Here is a 7,724-nt window from a genome sequence, read left to right as displayed (position 1 = left end):
CAAGTCTCCACGTCGTGCCAAGATGAACAGCTTGTCGTCAGCTCTGATATACAGGTGAACACCCCCATCTGAGTCACTGAAAGTGTACAATAGCAGCATGGAGACGAATACACCAATTATAAAGGATGTGATAACTGGACAGTTAGAAAATAATGATATGATTGGGCAGAGTCAACATAGATTTATGAAAAGGAAAACAGGTTTGAAAAAACCCGTTGAGTTTTTTGAGGATGTTACCTGAAGAACAGATAAAGGAGAACCAGTGGATGCTTTGGTAATGTCCCACACAGGAGGTGAGTAAACAAAATTAGAGCACATAGAATTGGGGATAATATACTGATATGGATTGAGAGTTGGTTCACAGACCGAAAACTGAGAGCAGGAATATCAGGTCCTCCTCAGGATGGCAGGATGTTACTATTGGGGTACTGCAAGGATCAGTGTTGGAGCCACAACTGTTAACAACCGAAATAAATGATTTGGATGTCGGGATTAAATGTAATATTTCCAAGTTTGCAGATGACACAAAGCTAGGTGAAGTGTGAGCTGTGAGAAGGATGCAGAGAGGCTTCCAGGGAACCTGGAGAGGCTAAGTGAATGGGAAAGAACATGGCAGATGGAATATAATGTGAGTAAGTGTGAAGTTCTCCACTTTGGTGGAATAAACAGAAAGACAGAGTATTTCTTAAATGGTGAGAGGTTGGGAAGTGTTGATGTCCAAAGGGACCTGGGTGTCCTTGTTCATGAGACACTAAAAGCTCTTGTGCAGGTGCAGCAATCAATTAGGAAGGCAAATGGTATGTTGGCCTTCACACGAGGGGTCATGAGTACAGGAGTAAAGATGTCTTGTTGCAATTGTATAGAGCCTTGGTGAAACCGCACTGGAGTATTGTGTATAGTTTGGTCTCCTCATCTAAGGAAGGATATACTTGCCATAGAGGGAGTGAAACAGAGGGTCACCAGACTAATCCCTGGGATGGTGGGATTGTCTTATGAGGAAACTGGGCCTGTATTCCTTAAAGTTTCGAAGAATGAGAGGTGATCTCATTGAAACTGATAAAATTCTTATAGGGCGTGACAGTGTGGATGTAGATAGGATGTTTGCCCTAGTTGGTGAGTCTAAAATCAGGGGACCAAGTCTCAGAATAAGGAGTAGCCCATTTAAAACTGAGATCGAGTTGAATTTCTACACTCAGACGGTGGTGAATCATTGGAATTCTCTACCCCAGAGAGCTGTGGCAGTTCAATCATTGAGCATGTTCAAGACAGAAATTGTTAGAAATCTTGATACTCATGACATCAAGGGATATGGGGATAGCACGGGAAAGGGGCGTTGAGGTAGATGATCAGCCATGATCGAATTGAATGGCAGAAAAGGCTCGATGGGCTGAATGGCCTACTCCTATGTTCCTCTGTTCTGAAGAGAGTTGGCGCCAGCACGCAGCCTTGCTTTACCCCACTGCTGATCTTGAAAGTGTCTGATGTTGCTCCATTGTAACTCATGGAACTGTGCATGTTCTCGTGGAAAGAAGAGATGATGCCCAAGAGGTCAGGAGGGCAGCCGAGTTTCCATCGCAGTTTGAAGAGTCCGTCTCTGCTGACAAGATCAAAGGCCTTGGTGATGTTTATTAAAATATGTGCGGCTCTGTGGCGCAATGGATAGTGTGTTGGACTTCTAAATAATGATAAAAAAGGCATTCAAAGGTTGTGGGTTCAAATCCCACCAGAGTTTGATTTTGGACCAGAAACAGAAGAGCACGACGGAACAGAGAGTTAACAAGTGTGTCAAAAGCACTGATTCAGAGACAGAGCGAGAGAGAGAGGAGCAGAGCTGGGGCAAAAAAATCAAAAAGTGACATCACAATGGAGAGTGAGAGCAGGGAAACAGAGAGCCGCTGGGATTTGGTGCAGTGGAAGGATCTGTTGAGCTGTGACATCACAGGCAAGCAGGTAGTTGATTGGTTTGGAAAAAGCTGCATGTTTGATGAGTATCTGGTAAGTGATTGAGGTCCATTTTAGTCCTAATGTTTAAAATAGTAAACAAACTAGTGGTAAGCTTAATAAAATATACAACAAAATAAACAATTGAATAAAATAATTAAGTAGCTAATTGAAACACGTTAAGGATGACAGGACAGGTGATGTGTCACAGCTGCAGCATGTGGGAGCTCCTGGATACCAGTGTGATCCAGGGCAAACACGTCTGCAGTAAGTGTTTGCGGCTCAAAGAGGGAGAAAACAGGAACGTAGTGGTAGTAGGGGACAGAATAGTAAGGTGGATTGACTGTGTTCTCTGCAGCAAAGAGCAAGAGTCCAGATGGCTGTGTTGCCTGCCGGTGCCAGGATTCAGGACGTCTGCTCAGGGCTGGAGTGAAACATATAATGGGAGGGGGAGGATCCAGTTGTCGTGGTCCATGTCGGTACCAACGACATTGGCAGGACAAGGATAGAGGTTCTGCATAGTCAGTATGAGGAACTAGGCACCAAATTAAGTCGGAGAACCTCAAAGTTAATCATCTCTGGATTATTACCTGAGCCATGTGCAAATTGGCATAGGACAAATAAGATTAGAGAAAGTAATGTGCGGCTGAAAGACTGGTGTGGTTGTAGTGGGTTCTGGTTCGTGGGGCATTGGCACCAGTACTGGGGAAAGAGGTGGCTGTACCGTTGGGACGGTCTACACCTGAACCGTGCTGGTGCCGGTGTTCTAGCGAGCCACATAACGAGGGACGTAGAGACGGTTTTAAACTGAATAGTGGGGGCAAGGGATCAAATTTGGGAAGATATGGTGAATCAAGGAGGAGAGGCAAGGCAAGAGAGAAAGGTATAAATATGGGAAATGATAAAGAGACTGTGACAGGAAGGGACAGAGCAGACAAATCTAAGAGTAAATCAACAGATAAGGCTAGAGGTTACAAAAATAATAAAAGGACAAAACTAAGTGCTCTGTATCTGAATGCATGGAGCTTTCGAAACAAAACAGATGAACAGAGAGCACAAATAGAATAAATAAGTACGATCTGATAGTCATTACAGAGACATGGCTGCAGGGCGACATAGATTGGGATGTGAATATTGGAGGTGACATGGCATTTAGGAAGGACAGGAAGCTTGGAAAAGGTGGTGGGGTAACTCTGTTAATTAATGATGGTATTAGCGCAATAGAGAGGGATGACCTAAGTTCAGGAGATCACGATGTAGAAGCAGTTTGAGTTGAGATGAGAAATAATACAGGCAAGAAGTCACTTGTGGGAGTGGTGTACAGGCCACCTAACATTAACCACACTGTAGGATGGGGTATAAAAAAAGAAATAATGGCAGCTTGTCAGAAAGGTACAGCAATAATTATGGGGGATTTTGATCTCCATATGGACTGGAAATTCTGATGGGCAGAGGTAGCCTAGACGAGGAGTACAGAGAATGTTTTTGGGATAATTTCTTGGAAAAATAAGTTCTGGAGCCAACCTGAGAGCAGGCTATACTAGACCTGGCATTGTGCAACGAGATAGGATTAATTAATGACCTCATAGTTAAGGTGCCCCAAAGTAGTAGCGATTATAATATGATTGAATTTTACATTCAGTTTGAGGGAGAGGAGAGTGTGTCCCAAACGAGTATTTTAAACTTAAATAAGGGCAATTATATGTGCATGAAAGCAGAGCTAGCTAAAGTGAACTGGCAAATTAGGTTAAGGGATAAGTCAATAGAGATGCAGTGGCAGACATTTAAGGAAAATTTCAGAATACACAGAATAGATACATTTCAACCAGAAAGAAAAATTCCAAAGGTGGGACTCACCATCCATGTTTAATGAAAACAGTTAAAGATACTATCAAACTTAAAGAAAAAGCCTATAATTGTGCAAAGATGGGAGGCAGGTCAGAAGATTGGACAGAATATAAAAAAAACAGCAAAGAATGACTAAAAGATTGATAAGGAAGGTAAAATTAGAGTACGAGAGAAAGCTAGCAAGAAATATAAAGACAACTAGTAAGAGTTTCGATAGATATTTTAAAAAGAAAAGAGTTAACAAAGTGAGTGTTGGTCCTATGGAAAGTGTGTCTGGGGAATTAATAATGGAGAATTAAGAGATGGCAGATGAATTGAACAGATACTTTGCATCGGTCTTCACTATTGAGGATACAAATAACATCCCAGTATTCGCTGTAAGTCAGGAAATGGAAGGGAGGGAGGAACTCAAGAAAATTACAATCACCAGGGAAGTGGTACTAAACAAATTGTTGGAGCTGCGGGCTGACAAGTCGCCAGGTCCTGAATTGGCCAGTGAGATAGTTGATGCGCTGGTTTTAATTTTCGAAAATTCCCTCGCTTCGGGAAGGTTCTGTTAGATTGGAAAGTAGCGAATGTAATTCATTTATTCAAAAAGGGAGGGAGACAGAAAGCAGGAAACGACAGGCCAGTTAGCTTAACATCTGTCTTAGGGAAAATGTTAGGAGAGATTACTGAAGATGTAATAGCAGGGCGTTTAGAAAAAATAAAGGTAATCAGGCAGAGTCAACATGGTTTTGTGAAAGGGAAATCATGTTTAACCAATTTATTGGAGTTCTTTGAGGGAGTTACATGTGCTGTGGATAAAGGGGAACCGGTGGATGTATTGTACTTCGATTTCCAGAAGGATAAGGTGACATATCAAAGGTTATTGCAGAAAATAAAAGCTCATGGTGTCAGGGGTAACATATTGGCATGGATAGAGGATTGGCTAGCTGACAGGAAACAGAGAGTCAGCATAAATGGGTCATTTTCTGGTTGGCAAGAAGTAACGAGTGGTCCACAGGGATCTGTGCTGGGGCCTCAACCTTCTACAATTCTCGAAATGACTTTGATGAAGGGACCAAAAGTATGGTTGCTAAATTTGCTGATGACAAAGATAGGTAGGAAAGTAGGTTGTGAAGAGGACATCAGGGGGCTACAAAGGGATATAGATAGGTTAAGTGACTGGGCAAAGACCTGGCAAATGGAGTATAATGTGGGAAAGTGGGAAATTGTCCACTTTGGCAGGAAGAATAAAAAAGCATATTATCTAAATGGTGAGAGATTGCAGAGATCTGAGATGCAGAGGGATCTGGGTGTCCTAGTGCACGAATCGCAAAAGGTTAGTCTGCAGGTACAGCATGTAATTAGGAAAGCTAATAGAATGGTATCATTTATCGCCAGGGGAGGTTATGCTTCAGCTATACAGGGCATTGGTGAGACCTCTTCTGCAACACTGAGTACAGTTCTGGTCTCCTTATTTATGGAAGGATGTAAATGCATTGGAGGTAGTACAGAGAAGGTTTACTAGACTAATACATGGAATGGGTGGGCTGTCTTACGAGGAAAGATTGGACAGGCTAGGTTCGTATCCACTAGAGTTTAGAAGAGAAAGAGGCGACATGATTGAAACAGACAAGATCCTGAGGGGTTTTGACAGGGTGGATGTGGAAAGGATGTTTCCCCTTGTGGGAGAATCTAGAGCTAGGGGTCACTGTTTAAAAATAAGGGGTCACCCATTTAAGACAGAGATGAGGAGCAATTTTCCCCCTCAGAGGGTCGTGAGTCTTTGGAATTTTCTTCCTCAAAAGGCGGTGGAAGCAGAGTCTTTGAATATTTTTAAGGGAGAGATGGATAGATTCTTTATCTGCAAGGGGGTGAAAGGTTTTCGGAGGTAGATGGAAATGTGGAGTAATCAGTTCAGCCATGAGCTTATTGAATGGTGAAGCAGGCTCGAAGGGACGAGTGGCCCACTCCTGCTCCTAATTCGTATGTTCATATGTAAAGACAATGTAGAGTGGTCTGTACTGTTCACAGTACTTGTCCTGTAACTGCCGAAGTGAGACAATCATGTCGACTGTCGATCTACCAGCTCTGAAGCTGCCCTGAGACTCAGGATAGATGTGTGATGCCAGGGTCTGCAATCTGGTCAGAGCAATGCGAGCAAAGACCTTCCCCACAATACTTAGCAAGGAGATGCCTCGCTAATTGCTGCAGTCACTGCGATTCCCCCTTATTGTTGTACAAGGTGACAATGTTTGCATCACGCATGTTTTGAGGTGCAGATTTTGCCTTCCAACAGAGACACAGAAGTTCATGGAGATGCTGCAGTGGAACCGCTTTTCCACTCTTGATGATTCCAGGTGGAATACCATCATTTCCCGGGGCTTTACCACTGGCAAGATGGTCAATGGCTTTGTTGAGCTCCACTATGGTGGGGTCAATGTCCAGCTCCTCCATGACAGGGAAGTCTGGAATGGCACTGAGAGCCACTTCAATGACAATATTCTCCGTTATGTAAAGTTTAAGGTAATGCTCCACTCACCTTTCCATCTGCTTGTTAACAGATGATTCCACTTTGACACCGCACTGAGACCTTGAGCATTGTTGTCTGAAAGAGCCTGATCGAGGATGTTGAGGAACTCCTGGGTCCGTTCTGGATCACTGGTTCGTCAAGAGTTGATCTGAGGACGACGTTCTTCTTGGATGGATGAAGCTTCCTTGGCTGAAGCCTGACCTTGCTACACACCAGGGAGTGCTCAGTGTCACAGTCAGCGCTGTGATAGCTGTGAGTGATGAGGACACTGCTGAGGGTGTTTGCACTGGTGATGATAAGGTCTAGCTGGTGCCAGTGGCGTGATCTCAGATGTCTCCAGGACACCCTGTGGCACAGCTTGACCTGGAAGTAGCTGTTCATCACACAGAATCCATGGTGACAGCATAACTCCAGCAACCTCTGTCCATTTTCATTCATCTTGCCAATCCCCTGGTGCTCTATGCACATTGGCAAAGCTGTGTAGTCAGTACCCAAGCTTGTGTTGAAGTCTCCTAGAAGGTACAGTCCCTCAGTGCTGGGAATTCTACTGATGGCAGTATCAAGTGTCACATAGAATTGATCCTTGACATCTGGGGTGGAGGTGAGTGTCGGGACATAGATGCACATGAGATTAACTGGGCCCACGCTTGTTGACAAGTGAAGAGTAAGAAGTCTCTCTGAGCCTACTGTGGCTGGTTCACTCATCTCAAGTGGCGTGTTTTTTACTGTGAAAACCACTCCATGCTGACGAGTTGCCTCTTGGGCTTTCCCCTGCCAGAAGAAGGTGTAGTGTTTCTCTTTGAGGGATCCACTTTGGACGAGTCTAGTTTCTTGCAGCACAGCAATGTCCACATTGAGCCTTGTGAGTTATTTGTCCATCAAAGCTGTCTTGTGTGTGTCATCAACCTGCAGAAGGGTGTCAGTAAGGCCAGGACACATGTTCCTTACATTCCAGCTTGTGATGCGAAGGACTGGTGTCTTCTTTGTTGAGCTTGTTTTTCTTGGTGCATTGATTATCGATCCGCCTGTTGAGAGATGACTCTCTAAGCTCCAAGCACCCATTGAAGCAAGCAGGTTGTGGCAGGACAGCACCTAACTGATTGGGGGCTACCCAGCTTGGAGTGGGTGGTAGCTATCCAATGAGATGCGATGATCTCTACAACTGTCAGAAGTAACCCCTGGTGCTCATACTCTGCACCAATTGAGTGAGAGCTTATAATCGGTAACCGTTTCTTCCCGTGTTGTGCTAATGTTTAAGCACAAATAGTGTCCTCTGCACGGCACGTTAGTACTGAACACAAAATGGCTCCTTTGGTCATGTGTTAATTATAAAATGGCTTTCTTGACCTTGTTAGTTATTACAATGGATACATTATAAAAATGGTCAAATTAAACTGAGATCGAACTACCCAAGCTT

At 43.9% G+C, this 7,724-nt stretch overlaps 1 non-coding gene across 1 annotated transcript; it reads left to right on the top strand.

The window, feature by feature from the left end:
- The first annotated feature begins 1,641 nt into the window (after positions 1–1,641).
- Positions 1,642–1,732, top strand: trnar-ucu (transfer RNA arginine (anticodon UCU)). Its single transcript is given in 2 exon segments — positions 1,642–1,678; positions 1,697–1,732. It is a non-coding gene; the product is annotated as a tRNA-Arg (tRNA).
- Positions 1,733–7,724: the final 5,992 nt, after the last annotated feature.

This window comes from Heterodontus francisci, unplaced genomic scaffold (genome assembly GCF_036365525.1).
Source record: "Heterodontus francisci isolate sHetFra1 unplaced genomic scaffold, sHetFra1.hap1 HAP1_SCAFFOLD_121, whole genome shotgun sequence".
Lineage (NCBI taxonomy): Eukaryota > Metazoa > Chordata > Chondrichthyes > Heterodontiformes > Heterodontidae > Heterodontus > Heterodontus francisci.
This window is presented reverse-complemented; position numbering and strand designations above follow the sequence as displayed.